Raw genomic sequence first — 17,139 nt, 5'->3', positions numbered from 1 at the left:
TGAGGAAAAGAAAGCTGGTTGCTGGTTGAAAGCCAGCCCTCATAACCAGCCTCAAGATCCTGGAGGTGAGGAGACAATCCTAAAGAGCGCCAGCATCTACACATGCTGTATGCATGCTTTTCATTCAGCAGAATAAAGCTGGAGGTGCAAATCAAGGAGCCATCTTCTGAAAAGATGGAGACCTCTGTGCTGAAGTGGAATTCATGACAGTCCAGGGCCAGACTAAATAAAAACAGGTTGCTGCCTTGTCTGCAGCAAAAGAGTATGTCTGTGGCATAAATAACATTTCAAGCACTGTGTTTTCTCCATGCCTCCTTTTCTTCAGTGCTGCTTTCCCTTGATTGAGGGGAAAAATAGACCATCGTTCACAGAAAGCCAGACATTTCTTCTCAGCAGAGAAAAGTGACTGAGATATGGACCCTCAAATTACCACTCTCCATCTGATCTTTTAAAAATACAAACTACAAGAACCCTAAACACATACCAAACTCATGAGGCATTCTCATGCTAGTGTCCTAAACATCTTCTTTTGCCTCTGTCTCTACTCTGTCCAAATTACAGTGCAACACACTCAAGAGGATGCCTCTTTCTGCTGGTGTTTGCTTGCAATCATTGCCTACAGTCACCAAGCTCTTGTTGTAATAAATATGAAGTGCATTTTGTGTTTCCCAACTCTAAATTAAGTTTCAATCAATGCACAAGAGTCTAGGAAAGTTTCCAAGAGCATGCAACCAAAAGCCAAACTGGATGTGTTTCATACACTGTTCATCTCTTCCTCCAGTCACATTTATTTATAACCCAGGAATACCAGTTGTCTCTATACAATAATTAAATGACTAAAATATAGGCAACATGCTGGGAATTTATTGTTCAAACCTTCTAAGAGATATGGCTGTGAGTTCCACAGATGTTGGTGCTCATCACCCATTTGTCTCAGTACAATTTTTCAGAAACTGAGAAACACTAACCTTTGCACACTGTTTTCCTTTGCACACAAATAAGTTTTCTTCATTGAGGGCCATGGGTTTGCTCCCACAAAAATAAAATGTGTGTAGTTTTCAGATATAAGGAAAAATAGATACTCAGAAACCAAAAATCCTGGTACTGAAGAACTTAATGTTCATGTCTCTCTTTCCCCTGTCATTTCTCAGAAGTCATGATGAAAGTTAAGCCCATCAACTCCTCTGATTCAAGGAAACCAAACTCTGCTCCTTTTGTTACTGAAATCAGAAAAGGGAAACATGATCTAAAATTACTCATGGACTTATATTCCACTGAGATTAATATTTCAGTAACTCCTGAATCACAGCTTTTTAGTTGTCCTGTTAATTGCAAAGTATGCCAGGGAACACGTCTCCTGGTTCTAGCTGAGAAACTTGGTGGTACTTCATCTTAAGTCTTGAAAACACACTTCTGGCTGCAGCTGTAATGGTTAAACAGATTCCTACTACAAGCCTTGAAAAGGTTGGAGGGTGATGACAAGCAGCCCATGTGTTAGGAGTGCAGCAGCAGGGCAGTGATAGATGACTGAGAGGGGCAAAGCTACATCTTGAAGAGGACAACAACACTACTCCAGCATTATTTTCCTCAGTCACACTAACTTTCAGTTTCCTACTGTGAGGGATCTCTTTGTGGGCTGCAAGAATGAACAAAAGGAAGGCACTTGAACAGGACAGTCACAGGACACACACCATTTCTCACATCACCGAAACAAAAAAAAAAGGACACAGCAGAACCTCAGGGACTCCTATACCTTTGTTGGATTTTTCTAGGTTAAAGGCAGAGCTGCTGCCTCCTCCTTCCTTTTCTGCTGGTTATAAAGTAATGCCTGAAAGAAATGCTCTGTCAATGCAAATCTAAACATCCTCTACTCTACAGTTCAATCAGCATATTGGAAGTCCATTATTTGCATGGTTCTACTTAGCGGGACACATGAAACTTCCCTCCATTAACTTTATTTGATGAGTATACCCAGGCACAGTTAACCGCACAGCATCAGCATTTTATTCTTTCTGTAACAGCAGAGGTATGCTCAGTATCAGATTAACAGTTTAATCTGAAACCTTCTGATTCGGTCTTTAACTCTTGAGTGCTCTTCTGGAGCAAATCTAGCAGTTTTCTTAAAGACTAAAACTCATTAGTATAATTACTCTAGCAGCTAGAAAACAAAAGGGAGCTTTGTGTGCATCCAAAGACACCAACAGTAAACTCTGTCTGAACTCTGTATTGACTAAATTAGGCCCAAGTATTATGGTAGTGACCCCAAAGGATATCTGTAGAGGGTTTCAACTCACATCAAAGTACTAAATATAGCATATTTATAATTAAATGCACATGTACTTATATGTAACAGCCTACACAGCTACCATCATATGCTTTGTAAGATCTCAGTGAGCTGCGAGGAGGGGAAATACTTTTTTAAAATCCCCTAAATGAGAACTGAAAAGAAAATGAGACCAGGATTTTTTGGGATTCCCAGGTAAATGACAGAGCTGTACTGCTGTGCACAGTGAGCCTTTCCAAAGTGCTTAATTACACTGAAATCTTTGAGTCAGGAATCAAGACCAGGACAAGCATCTGGATTTCATCTCCTCTCCAAAATGAGCAGGAGTGCTCAGAGAACAAATGGAGCCAAACAGATCCCACTTTCCTCTGGAGACAGCAGGCCCCTTCTCTGCCTACCCCTGCAGCTCCTTCTGAGAAAAGGGAGCATACACACTGCATCCCCCCTGGAGTTTTGCCGTTTCCTACCACCTTATTGGAATCCAGTGACATCCACCAGCAACAGAGCTGGTGCTGAAAGAGGGAGGGAGGGAGCGGAGGAGGGAGAACATGTGCAGCTGGTGCAGAAAGAGTAGGAAGGGACCAGGAGTGCTCTGGGAAGCCACAAGCTGCTGGAGAGACTCACTCACACTTGCCTTAGACTCCCCTCTCGTGCCCCAGCTTAAACACAGCCTAAGCACTCAGTGCTGCTGCCCTCTCTCCCTGCTGCACTTCCAGCTTTCCGGGAAGGATAATTCCTGGAAATACAAGCCAGATGTGTAAGTGCTGCAAGTCAATAAAGATCTCACAGGAACCAGCACATAAGCAAACAGTGCAAGCTGAGTTTCTCTTCAAGGGAAGTGGGGAAGTGCAGGTTCTTAACTGCCCTCATGATCCTCATGTACACCACAAGCAAAGCAATGGAGAGGCTGACAAGGAGAAAAAGCAGTTCACATACAGCCCTTGCCACATCCTGGTGCAAAAAAAAGAGGCTTATTGCTGATTGTGCAACTACAGATGTAGGCTCCTAGGTCTGTCTGGGTCCCAGGGATAACAGCATTGCTTCATAATGACTTCCCTTCTTTCTGAATGGGTGGTGTGAAACACTTCTCTTGTGCAAGAATACAAGAAAGTGTTTGCTTTGTTCACAAGGAAGTGGAGGAACAGCATGCAGGAATGGAGAAATTCAGTCTTCTGGAGTTTGTTTTCTGTCCTTTTCTTTTTCCCTGCTCATCTTTCACTGTTGTTTTACTTTGGAAATTCCCCAGTGTTCAAATCCTTTCAAGAAATGTGTTTCCAGGCTCTTGCACAATTCCCTTTGGAGCTGTTGTATTATTTATCCTTAACCACTTTCCCACACAGTGATCACTGTAAAGGACTCCTTTCTTCCTTCAAAATTTTACACTCTTTCCTCTAGGGACACACTGATATTATAGTCCCAAAATTTACTCAGCTGGAACGTGGGGTAGAAATTGCAAAAATTCAACTGTTGCTCATTCATGAGAATGAGCAATGGGAATGGAAAAAGACACTGCTTCCCTGCATTCAGAATTGGAATATTAATCTCTAACAATGTTAAATATGTAGAGTAAGAATATCTGAGGTGAGCTGGATGAGTGCTTCATATTTTTATTTCAATAAAGAATAAGCAGTTTTCAGAATTTCATGCATATCCTTCCCTTCTTTTGTACAAAAAATTGTATATTTAATTTTAAGACCTTTCTTTGCACAACAGGTGGTTAGGTTTCTTGCCATATTGGATTTAAGATTTTCAGCTTATCAAATTGGAAAATGCAAGTAAGTTATTGTCAGGAATAAATTCTAGATAGTTAAAATTTTCATAAATTAGTCTTTTATTTCGCTCTCTTTTTTCATATCCAAAATCTGGATTGACTACTGAGACCACCACTTAAGGGGGTGAATGCTGTATGGGATGCTATGCATAGTACTACAGGATTGCCTAGACAATGTTGCAACATGCCCAAAAATATCTGAGCTGACAACTACATATTTAGTATTCTTTCAGAGACAGCAAGAACCTATACACCTGTTAACTACAGGTAGTAAAAATGGAAAAGCAGAGATATGGAAAACAGAAATATTTAGAGCAGTAAAATAATACAGCTCAGTGATTGCCACCTCCTGTAAATCCTGTGAGAGAGCTCTTGGAAAGTGGTATAGTGCAACAGCAAACATTAAAAAACACAGTCCTGAGCAAGGCTCCTGCTGGGTAAAGAAGTCACAGTTTCCAACAATGACATAGTCCCTTTCCAAATCACATGGCAGGAGCTGTACCAGCACAGTACATTTCATCTCTCTGCTTTGATTTACTACTTTATTCACTGCAAGCCTTCTCTGGATTCAAACCCTAAGCTAGTAATGCACAGACTTCCACAGAAGTTGTCAAAAGAAAGGTAGTGACATGAGGAAAAAAGTAGACTCAAGCAAACCTTGAGATGTTGTTTGGTTTGGTTTTCTTTCATCAAAAACAGAGCTACTGGCTCCATATCTAAGGGCAGATGGAAGCAGCGTCATTTAACAAAGAGAAACAGACCAGTTTCTACATGGTGCACCAGGGTCAGCGAAAGGACATAAAGTAAATAATGAACACAGAAACATCTGGATTTTGTCTGCTATAGATTAAAGACCTTCCAGCAGTGACTGGTCAGGGTGTCCTATTTTAATGAAAATTAAATTAATTTGAAAGCTTTTGGAGCACAGAAAGAGGATCTCAGTGTGCAGCACCAGAGCTTCATGCTAGCAGTCAGAATGCTGCTGAAACAAAAAGGAAATGGACTTGGTTCTTCAGCCTCACACATCCTCCTCTCTGGAAATCAAGAAACCAAAATCTGACTCCAGGTGCCACAGCCACAGGGCTAATTGTATCTCGGCTTCCTTTCTGGCTCTCTTTTTCCCTATCTGCACCAGCAGCTTTCACAATACTTCCACTTCTAGTATTTAGTTCAGGCAGTGTTTTGGATCCTGTACAGCATGAGTGACCAACCTTTCCGTCACTTCAGGCCCCAGGATAGATTACAGAGGGCTGATATCCACAGCTTTCCCAGCAGGTGACTGCAGGTGTTCCCATCACATAGACAGCACCTATCCTCCTCCATGCTGCTTTCTTTCCTGAGATCCACATCATGTACACACATCCTTCCCAGCTGGCAACCCCTGGTACAGCATCTTGAGTGCTGCATAGCCATAAAGCATTCAGTCCCCAAACCACATGGAATCCATAACCAATTACAGAGAGCCTCTGAGTTGCCCAAAAGCACGGGCAGTGCCTTATTGTTAAAATTTCATCTCTCTTCTTTCTTGGTCAGTTGGTGCCTGGGGCCACTCTCTCCCTGGCAACTCCCTCCCAACATGGCAGAGCCTGGCCATGCCTCTGCCACAGGGACATTTCTTTCAGCAGCTCTTCTGCTTCCTCCTCAAGGTCTGACACTTGCTCCAGAGTCAAGGGCAGATCTGTGCTGGACAATGCCTCCTTTTGCAAGCCTCAAAGACAACCTTGTGATTCCTCTAGGTCCTGTTAGAAGACAAGCTTCTGGATCTGGAGATGAGGAAAGAGTGGGAGCGACCCACTTAAAAGATCCAATGACTATCACACCATCAGCATCAAACCCTGCTTGAACATGTGCTGAGACTTGGTTTGTTCTGGGCTCTTTAACAACATCTATACTAGAACACGAACTTGAGCACGTGGAGGTCAGCTGGTGCAGAGCAGCCACGTCCAGGCTAGTAAATTGGTTAGTCCTAAAACTGGATGGCTGCAGCAATCTGCCTTTTGAGAATAGTTCTTTGACTTCCCTAACTGCCAACCCACACCCAGGAGCTGTTTGAGGGAATTGCTGGTTGGAACATGTCAAACTCACTATGGAATGTGCTGGCAAGTTTGCCAGTAACAAAGGATCACGTTCCAGTGCCTGTGAACATGCCTGGTTATTCTGGAATTTATAGAGAAGCAGTCCAAATCCTCACCGTCCTTCAACCTTTCAGGCTCTTCACCCTAGGGCCGCTAGACTGCTGTTATTCCAGCAGTGGAACAACAGTGGTGAGCCTCCACTTCGGAAAAACAGGATTTGTCAACGTAGCTGTATTTGACCTGAGAGAAACACTGCCTCTTCACCATTTGATAGGACTGTGTCCTGTCAGGCCTGTCACCTACTGTACCTGCTGTGAGTCTAAGGCAATAAGGTTACAGGGAAAGAGCCACCCTCAAAGCAGGCAGTACTAATACTTTTACTGAAACCCAGTGCTGATTGTCTCCCCTCTAACACCCTCCTGTCTGCAACAATTTGATCCCTGAAGTACCAGGGAGAAGCCCATGCAAGGACCTGGAATTAAGGCTTTGGGAATGTTACTCTAAATGAACAATCAGAGAGAAAGAAATTCGCTATGACTGAGAGCAGCCTGTCCTGTGAAGGACGCTTTAAGCAACTGAGCCAACTTCTAGGGGCTTTTCTGAAAAACAAGTTGAAGTACAGTTATAGCCTGGCAGGAGTCCTGGAATATGAACTAAAAAGGGATTTATAACAAGAAAGAAAAAGGGAGATTTGAGGAACCACTCTTATCTAAAAACACAGGCTTTATCTGTTCAGCCATAACCCTGTACCTACAACCAATGTTTACCTCATGCCTCACGGATGTGTTGGCCAGTCAAATGGGGTCTCCTGATAAATGCAAATATGCCATGACAGAAGAGTTCAACACAAACACAGCACCATCTCAAATCACAGTTCACAAATTATAAACTTACTTTCCCATGACCCATTAGAAACAGAAAGGCAAGTTCCTATCCCAGTTATATTTATGTTGGTACTTTAAGTCAACTGAGATTAGAGGTGTTAACTGCTAAACTGACAGTCACCACAGAAGCAGTGACAATAAATCCGTCTCACTGAAAACACATGATGGACTGGAAATCATTTCCAACAGAGAACATGACAGAGAATAATATTTAGGTCAGACTATGGTTAGGAGCTGCTATCCTAATAGCCAGCTTCCACATGGAATTAAAGATTAAACTTGTTTTTGAGTCTAAGCAGTGCCATTGGTGGTTCTTCAGTGATTCAGCAAAGTGAGGATTAATGGTGACTGCTCACTGCAGAGGACAGTTGTCCATTTTTTAAAACTACTGTCATACTAGTATCCTCAATAACAAGGCCAAAATTTGGAATGAGCTCTCAGTCACCTCCTTGCTCCAAGCTGATGCCTATTCATTTGCAACAGTGCAGCATGAATTCTCATCCTGCAAATACTGTTCTCGTAAGGGAACAGAAGTTTTATTTTTCTTGGAGCTGTAATTTGGCATCTCTGATCAGCCATAAAGTGTCAGTAATAGTAAAATGATATAAAAGAAATGGAAGTATTGAAAAGAGAACTGGTGTACCTGTGATTTTCTTCAGGGCTGACTGCACTCTGCTTCAGCCAGAACATAGACAAAGCAAAGGGATTCTTGTCAAGGGGCTAGCTTTTCCAGACACTGCAGGAACTCCCTAACAACGAGAAATACATATGACCACAGCTTTACACAAGCTGAAGAACTAGCACTCCAGCAGCTCTGCACTCTCTACCAATATACAGCAACATTCATACAATCTGAAGTCAAAGAGTCACCTCTTCTGTGTTTCTTCGTGTTTAGTCACTTCTTTTTACTAACAGGAATGTCAAAACCAAATATTCTGACAACAGCAGAGAACAATATGAAAGGGCTAGCAATAGGCAAAGAATCACAAAACTATAGCTCAAGGGTGGTGGTGAAGCAATGTGAATGCCTAGAGGTTAAACTACCAAGGACAGGAAGAAGAAGTATGGAGCTGGACTCTATCAGCATGCTAGATATATGAGATATGAATGCTAAAGTTTGAAAAAACAGAATACATTTCTGGGAAATAGAGAAGAGTTTAAAAAAAAAGATACAGGCTTGAAAACAAAGTTCATTAGTGAAACTAGGAACCCTGCCCTCTTCCTGGACCTCTGTGCAATTCTAAACACAATTTGATAGCAGGGTCCTTTATAAGGATGCAATGAACTTGATCTCTGTTTACATAAAGAGTAGCTCTGTCCCAAGAAATATGAGTGGGTGTTGAGATTGTATTGTGTTAACCCAGCATGCTTGTGCTATGGAAAACAGTCATGGCATGTTCTTTTCCTCTCAAGCAGCAACAGCCCTAGGTGGATCCCCTGCCAGGGCACTGAGGGCTACTGTGCAGGCACAGTATACCTCTGGCTCTGGTTACACTTTCAGTGTACTGGGGTGCCCAGCTTGGTGCTGGTATGTGCATCATCCACATTTAGCACAGAAAATACAACTCAGAAGGAGCCAGAGGGGTTTAAAGCTCTGGTTGAGAAGGTAGTGCTAGGTTGGACTCAATGATCCTAAAGATCTTTTCCAACCTAAATGATTCTATGATTCTATGACTTCACTGTCCCAGCCTAAGAGCCACCAGGGCCTATCCCTTACCTACCGCTATACTGGCACTTAGGGAGCACTCCAGTCCCCCAGGCAAAGGACCACTCAGGAGAGAGCCCTAGTAGAAGCCCTCACTTTACTTTGGTATCCCCTTTGAACTCCACTCTCACTATATGGCTTGAATTTCTCATTCTCACAGCCCTAACCTTGATTCTAAACCTAGACTGGTCTCTAAGCCAGGATCTCAGCCACATCCTTAGGTCACAGTATTGAGGGAACCCTACCAGCAGTCTTTCAACTGTTTTGGCACCCCCTTTTAAGCACCCCTCTCCCACTGTACATCTAGGATTTCTCTTTCTTAGATCCCTAACTCTATGCCTGTACCAAGTCTTATGCAATGCGATACACGAAAAACTTGGTAAAGTTCAGGTGGGGATGGACCCAGCAGTCCCCAACAGCAAAGCTACTGCTGTTCTCTAGTAATGCTTTGATGAGTACTCTGTCCTGTCAGGTAGGCTATATTATAAGAAACATCTATCCATGATCCATCAGAGCCTCAGTGCAAATGCACTTATATTCAATTTAGTTAATAGATTAGGAGATGAGGACGCCTACAGGAAGAGGGCTAAGGGATCTTCCCCAGGCTGTTCTTTAAGCATTGCTTCAATAACATTGTTGACATTACACACCATCCTGCCGTCAGCTGCACAGAACAGCTGGTAGGTCTGGAGAAGACTAATATTGCTAATACTGCTAATACCAGCAATAGCTCTTCTGACATTGATGGTGTTGATTTTTTAACCTCTGCAGCTGACCAACACTCAGAAACCCATAGGCTGTTCTGGTTACGCCTTTTTGTGTCCAAAGAATTGCACAAAGCAAGTTATCCTGGACACTGCATCCATCAAACAGGAGCTAACAATAACCTTGATCTCAGTCCTAACATTCTTCTAGACAATTCCAGCCCCAAAATTTCTCTAAGTACTGAGACTGAATCACATCATCAGACTTCCCCATCTGTGGGTCTCTACTTGCCTCTTAAATCAGCCTGTTTCTCTTCCCTCTGTCTCTCATGCACAACAGCACTAAGCAAAGCCTCTCCTACCCAAGCACAATAAATGTTGTCCTCGTTCTTCAAATACATATGAAGCTACAGCAGTGTCTGGTGCTCAGGTGAAGGCAGCAGAATGCAACCACCCAGTAGCAGAACCCCAGTTTGCCTCAATGTACACAGGACGGTCACATAAACCTCGCTAGCTTTAGCAAAGCAGAGGCTGAGAGAGAAGTGACTTATCCACAGGATGATATAAGTGATTAACTTATGGCTATAGAGCAAGTCAGTGGCAGAATTAAGAACAAAACCAAGAAGGAAGTCTTCTTCCTCACTCCACCTGTAAAAAACACATAGCCCTCTTTCCACAGTCAAAAAATTAACACAACTAGGAGTCTGAAGATTAAGATGTAGTGTGCATATCAAAAAGGTACTCTATTCCTTTCTGTAGAGGCCTTAGAAAGACATACCACAGTTTCACGGCCAGACAGGGAACAAAATTCAAATACACTTTTGAAGTCAGACAATCAAAAAAAAATTCTCTATACCTACAGAGAAGTCTTGTTTTCTGTATCTGTGAACTTTTTACTATTCCTTTTACAATTATTTCCAAAACTAAAACAAAGCAAAGGTATCATGCATCAAGCATCCTTTTATGTAAGAAAATTAGCAAGGTCATAAACAGCACTGATTTCTGGATCATTTATTGACTCACCTTACTTGTGACCCCTCAGAGCATACTGTATGACTTGCTCTTTCCTCACCTACAGAAGAATTTACGTAAATAAGATTTAGGGGTAGATGGAAATTGTCTATTTAGAAAAACAGAAATCTAGAAGAGCTCTTTTGAAGGTGTTTAAGATATACAAACACCTGAATGTCAGGGCAATCTTCCAGTGTTTAATGTTTCTCCTCACTACGCTCCTGAGAAGTACAAAAGATTTCATTACAGAAAGGGGAAACTGAGGTTCTGAAAAAGCTACGTGACTAGTGGCAATCCAACAAAGCATTTGAACACATGCTTACTGCCTTCTGTGATATTCCTTATATACTTAATTTAGGCTCTTGAATGCTTGGCTCTGCATCCAAAGCAGAAACTCTTCATTCCATTCTAACGTTATGCAAGTACCAGCCTCATATGACTGTGAAATTTTATTGTGTCAATTTTGCTTGCAGATTTGGGTACTTGAAACAAGCACAAAAAATTCAAAAAATTCAAGCGAATAATGGATAATAGGAAATATGATGCATTCAAAACGGTGTTACATGACCATAGTTAGAAAAGCAGCTTAAAAATGTGATTTATCTTGTACTGCAAGGTAACACACCCCTCTTCCATTTTCAGGGAACAAGAAAGTGTCAGCTTTCAAAAAGAAATTAAAGAACGTATAAATCCAAACTATTTAAAAGTGTATTTGACTGAATACAAATGTCCAGACCACTTCTGTAAACATCGTCATTCAAATTTGTGGTCTCTCACACAGATAGTTAGGTCAAAAAAAGAACAGAGAGTGGAGGATAAACCTGTGTAAAGCTTTGCAAGGCAAATCACCAGAAGTTCTGAAATGCAATGCTGAATTTTCTAGAGGAGCAGCTGAGGTGAGATAGAGTCAAATCAACAGCATCCATCTCACAAACTCAAAGGGATACAGAGTCCAAGCTCAAAGACAATATTCAAATTTACATGAAGCAATTATCTATGACAGATGTTCATTTCTAGGTCAAATACACATATACACCCAGTATTTCACTGGAAGTCTTCTGGTAACTGAATCTACATTCCAGTAGAAAGATGTCTCAGGATGCAGAGAATCTGCTCATAGTCTTTCCATGCATCACTTGACCAGCAGTAATGCCAACATCCATGATTTTATTCCAAGATGTGTGATGTAAAACATTTCTCTCAGGAATGTTGTGCATACTTCAGAAAAGCTCTAGAATCAACACCTTCTTAAAAAGACCTCATAAATGCTCCTCTGACTTGGAGCACTCAGATCTGGTAGTACCAAATCACAGTCAAAATAAAGTGTCTCTCCTTTAGATATCAGGGACCCTAGTCCCAAATCACAGTGGTGTAGATCAGTGTAAGCAAACAAATTCCAGAGGCCACTTCAAGGCTCTATTTCCTAAAGCTGCTCAACAGCAGATGATTTTACTTAAAGCATTTCTGTCAGTGAATACTTAGCCTCCTTAGTCATTATCTGAAAAGGTCCACAAGGAAATAGTTTTGAAGACAATGATCTCCCAGTATTGAGGTCAACCCAGGTTCTTCCACTGGCTTCTGCAGACCCAGAGCCCCGTCCAGTGTTCACACAAGCTTTTTATCTGAGTCTCAAGAAGTAATTCCTGTCTACTTCAGGGGATCTTCTTTATTTTCTGTTTTATACATTATTTTCTGAGTTGCCATAACTGATCCTCCCTCATGAGCTCTATGCAGTTTCCCATTCATGCATACTTCTTCTCACTTGTCAGACTGAAGCACCCAATATATTCAAGGCTTTCAACCATCACCTCCTGGTCACTCACCCCAGCAATTTACATTGATTTCACTCATCTTGACTGCCAGGAGCTAAAAACTGCATGTTCTAAGAGCAAATGTTTCACATGGGTAAATGACTGCAGAACCAAAAAGGATTGAACCAGGAAAAGATGAAAGAACCAGAAAAGATGAAAGCCAGTTGGCAGACAGCCATCAGTGGCAGAGACATTCTGTTTCCCAAACGCTGCTTTCAAAAGGAAAGAGGAGATCATTAAAGGTATCATTAAATAGGTTCACTGCTCTTTAAGGACAGCAGCATCTAGTTTTAACTGGAAGGATAAAAATAACATGAAATACCGTATCAGTCACAAAATCAACCAGCTTCAACTTACTCCACCCATATTATGGCTCTGAACCACGTCCTTTCCTAAAGGTTATTACTTATTCTTTATTATATTTCATTTTATTAAGCAGCTTAGAGCTGCGTTTATTTGTTTAGGGTTTTTTTGAGTACTGGGGTTACAAAAGGATCTGGATCCTAAACTATTCCAAGCACATCTTGCCATGGTGATGGCTATATAGGATCCTTGGGAAAACTTACCCACAACGAATCCTGTAGACAGAGAAGCCACCTCTCAGGCACACAGGAAGAGCAACCACGTTTGTAGGTACCCAGCGCAGCCTAGCAAGGAATATCACTGTCTCCTCTGTTGAGGGACAATTGCTTCACCACTGTTGAATACCATACAGTTATGGAAGACACTAGGAAATGTTGGGAACACAGAGCGACACTTGTTCTAAGCAAGAACAATGATCACCTGACATACATCAGATTCTGTCTGGAAGGCCCAGACTCTATACCTGGAAATGCACAGAATGTAGGGGCTGATCTGGGGCTCTGTAACAAAGTCCACAGCCAGGAGCATTTCACAGGGAGCCCACTCCCTCCCTTAGTCCTGTAGTGCAGTATGCACATCCAGTTGTATGATGGAGGTGCAGCCAAAGGCAATCCTCTTCTTCACAGTGCACAGATCTAGCCCCGAGTATAGAACTGTAACTCAAATAAGAAAAGGTGACATTGTCATCAATGGCATTTCCCAGAAATCTGGTGAACTGAGAAAGAGGAACGTCAATTCGGCAGAGTATAAATAGCAAGCAGAGCTCTAACTGAACGCTTCAAGTATTAGTCAATGCTGAGCAATTCATGCTTATCTCACTGCATCAAGATCTTGCTTTAGAAATATGGGGAAATATCTAGAAACAAAATGAAACCATAGTTTCAGCCTGAAGCGCCACTTCCTTCAAAATCAACAGGAAAAGTTTCTCGCAAATGGAACAGTTTCCCACCCCAAGGTTAACGTTGCTAAACTAAAAACCAGAATATGGATCACCAGCAGCCAGAATGGAAAATGGTGCATAAATATTTTTTTCCAGAACCGTGACAATGTTTCTCATGCAAGTGAAGCAACTTTTATTTTTTGAAAAAAAAAAAACCCTGAAAAAAATTTTCGAGTTTTAATGAAAAAAAAAATACATTAAAAGTCGAAGCCCAGGTATCAGACCTCAACCTCTATATTAATAAAGCAAAACTCAGAAAGTAGTTTCAGTAGTAATGCTCACCATATTCAAACTTCCTCACACTCTTGATCCAAGAGTTGCTTTAGCTCCCTGCATAATGCATTGTATTTATACAATGTGCCACCAGTACTTATATTTTATCCCAAGTATTGAAATGTTGAGATTATTTATGCCTCAAGCGCCTAGATTCATGTGATTATGCAAGAAATCCAGTTTTAACTAAAAACAAATTTCTAGCACCTCATATGGAGAAGCAAATCTTTAAAATGGGACTGATAAAGTTGCAAAACTCAAAAGTACACAGAAGGCGGCAAAAATATGCTGCTTATTAAATTGGACTGTTCTTAAGGTACTCTCAAGACTGTGGGAGGCAAGCTGAAATGGAAACTATTGATACCATGCCATCACGCAACACCTTAAGCAATCTCTGTTTGCACAAGCTAGGCAAAAAATGTAACAAATTTGCAAAAATCATTAATGCATATACTCCAATAGAAATTAACTGATATGAAAACACCTGTGTCTTTTTTCACTGCCTCTTTTATATAATGCAAGACTTCAAAGAACACTTTTCCCTGCAGAACTGTCCTGTTGCTTTCCATCAACCCATGGAGCTTACACATTTCAGCAGGTACCCATTCCAATGCAACCCTGTCCCCTACTTCTGGGTCTTTTCAAACCAAAAGTTATTGCAATTTTTACTTTATATTAAAAGACAAAGAAAATGCTCTCTGATCTAATAGAAGAGCTGCAACAGATGAGATAAGCTAGAGCAACATTTCTATAAAGCCTTCCACATCTGCCTGAGTGTCCTGGCATCAGTAGTGCACAAGTGCAATAGTCTCGGACTTCTTAAGGATGATTTTTTATAATCCAAAGAGGAATCCATAGAAAGTCCTATCCTTTGAGAATCTATAGTTTTCTGTAAGATCCTGCTATTAGATATGTACTTATTTACCCTGAAAGAGAAGTTTAATACTTAAAATCTTTGTCCTGGCTAAATAAATTAAACATACAATAGACTGCTCAAAGAGCTATACAATACAAGTAGGTAGACATGCAGATACATTGCCCTGCAATGGTTAAACATATCCTGAGAGCCTGCTGAAGTTTCATTCCTAAGAGAAGCTGTTAAATACCAGTGGGTTAGTGTCTTAGACTACAAAGGAAGTCTCATCTTTATCCATGTGAAACTTTGATTTACAGCCTTAGCAGGTCTGTGCATGTTAGGGACAGTAGAATGTTGATGTCTGCATAAGCTGAAACTGCTTTGGAAAGAAAAGTTGCTTCAGCTGCATGAGAAACATTATCACGGTTCTGAAAATCCCCCTTTGCTCTTCACCTGTATGACTCCAGGCTCTGTTCCAGCTGAATTCTCATTAACTGGTAGTCTGGTTTTGCTCCCAGCACAGCTGAACAGACTATAAGTTTTCTAATAATTTCATCCATCCCTGACATATCAACACCCAAACAATTCTCTAGCCAAAAGAAAACATTTGACAGAGTTCTTCACTGTTATGACACTCTAACCTGTCCTTACAGGAAGAAATTAAGTTAATCCTGCACAAGCAACACAGTCTGTGTGATTTATCAGAAACCTATGCTGTTTCTTTAAATTAGATTATTTCTAATCTATCTTTTTCTCTCAGATTCATTGATTAACGTAATCAGGTTAAAGTCACAGTAACTTGTTCCCAGCTTGGACTTGTCATTTGCTGCATCTGAGGCAGACTTCAAGAGAAGCTACAGTGCCCAGAAGTTTCTCCCTCTGATATCCATTTGCTTTATAAAAGATGGCATCTTTGCTACAGACACTGTTTCATATTAAAGTAGGTAAGGCACTTACTAAAGCATTGATGTAACAGTCCTTCTGTACTCAAACTTCTCACTGAAGTCTCTAAAAGGCAGCGAAAGCCCCACATGATTTAACTGAAAGTTTTTCAGTACTGCTTTCAGAAAAGAAGGTCCAGAGACAGTACTGTGAGCACCAGAACCACACAAGTCTGGTTTCTGAGGTATCCCAAATGTTCAACCTGAGCATAATGGTGGATTTAGGGAGTCTCTTTCCCTAGTGGATTTTCTGGTACTGAGTGTTGTATCAGCTCACTCTACTATGACAAATTGCTCGTCGTGCTCTACCAAGTCATTCATCTTTATGGCAATTATACAAACTTAATTCCCTCTGTAGAGTTTGATTGAAACTGTAATGCTGTAGTGATTACACCAAGGTGACAAAATGCTGGCTTACCTTTGAAGCTACCTAGGAGAAGTGTTAGTATGGCTGAAGTCAGTCACTTCAGCTGTGTACTTCTTTGCCCAACAGAAACCTCTCACACAACAAATGATAAAAACATAGAGCAAGCACAAAAGCAGATTACTGAATGGAATTCATACTTTCAGAAAAAAGCTCAACCTCCAACTTTCTCAGGAATATTCCTCTCAGGAAAAATGTACCAATGAAACAAAAAATTTCTTCTTGTTGATGTGGCTTAAAGACAGCTCTAATTTAGGAGAAAGGGAAAAAGGAAACCTAGGTGACATAAATTTTCTGGGCCTCGGTCTCTACATCTGCAAGATGAGAAAAAATACATATACAATCCTGATATATACATTTGAAAATGCTCTGTGTGAGAGTGATAATGGACCTATACCATTGATTTTAGTAGGCTCCAGAACAGACCTATAAATAGACTGTCACACAGTTGTCCTTAGCAGTTCCCCCTAGTTCTTAAAATAATTTGATAAATTTCTCCCATGCAGCTATCTTATTAACTTGCACAAGTGTTATTGAGCCATCCCTACCAAGCACCTCCACTGTTTTGATTCCACTTATTCACCCAGTCATTTATTTCTTGTTATTTTCTTTCTCCAGTTCTATCACCCACTGAAAATACATCAGGTCTACTGTTTCTTTAATTTGTAACAATCACACCCGTAACGTTTATAGCTAATTAAACACACTACGGAAGCTTTGCCATCAAGTCTCAATAGCTTTTTCTGGAGCTAAAATAGCTCTTTATCCCCACCTGGAGGAGGGACCGACCCTTCCCGGAAAAGTGTTCACTCATAGCCAGAGTCTCCATCTGCAAATGCGCTTGTAAAACACGGCCAGCATCCCACCCAGGACATGCATATGCACCACAGCAAGTGCAGCTCAAGCAGTTATATTCAGTCACACACACGTACGTGTCAAAGAACTCTTCTTTCACCTGTTACCAGTTTGCTACATTCAAAATATTGCACATTTGTTTTTAAAAGAAATCATATGTAATATAAAAAATGAAAGGAAAAAGCAAATTCATTGCGCGGCAGAATTCCAAATGGAGCTGTCTGAAAAGCTGTTAATTTGCC

This window comes from Falco peregrinus, chromosome 2 (genome assembly GCF_023634155.1).
Source record: "Falco peregrinus isolate bFalPer1 chromosome 2, bFalPer1.pri, whole genome shotgun sequence".
Classification (NCBI taxonomy): domain Eukaryota; kingdom Metazoa; phylum Chordata; class Aves; order Falconiformes; family Falconidae; genus Falco; species Falco peregrinus.
The sequence above is the reverse complement of the archived record's forward strand: the minus strand, read 5'-3'. Positions refer to the sequence as shown.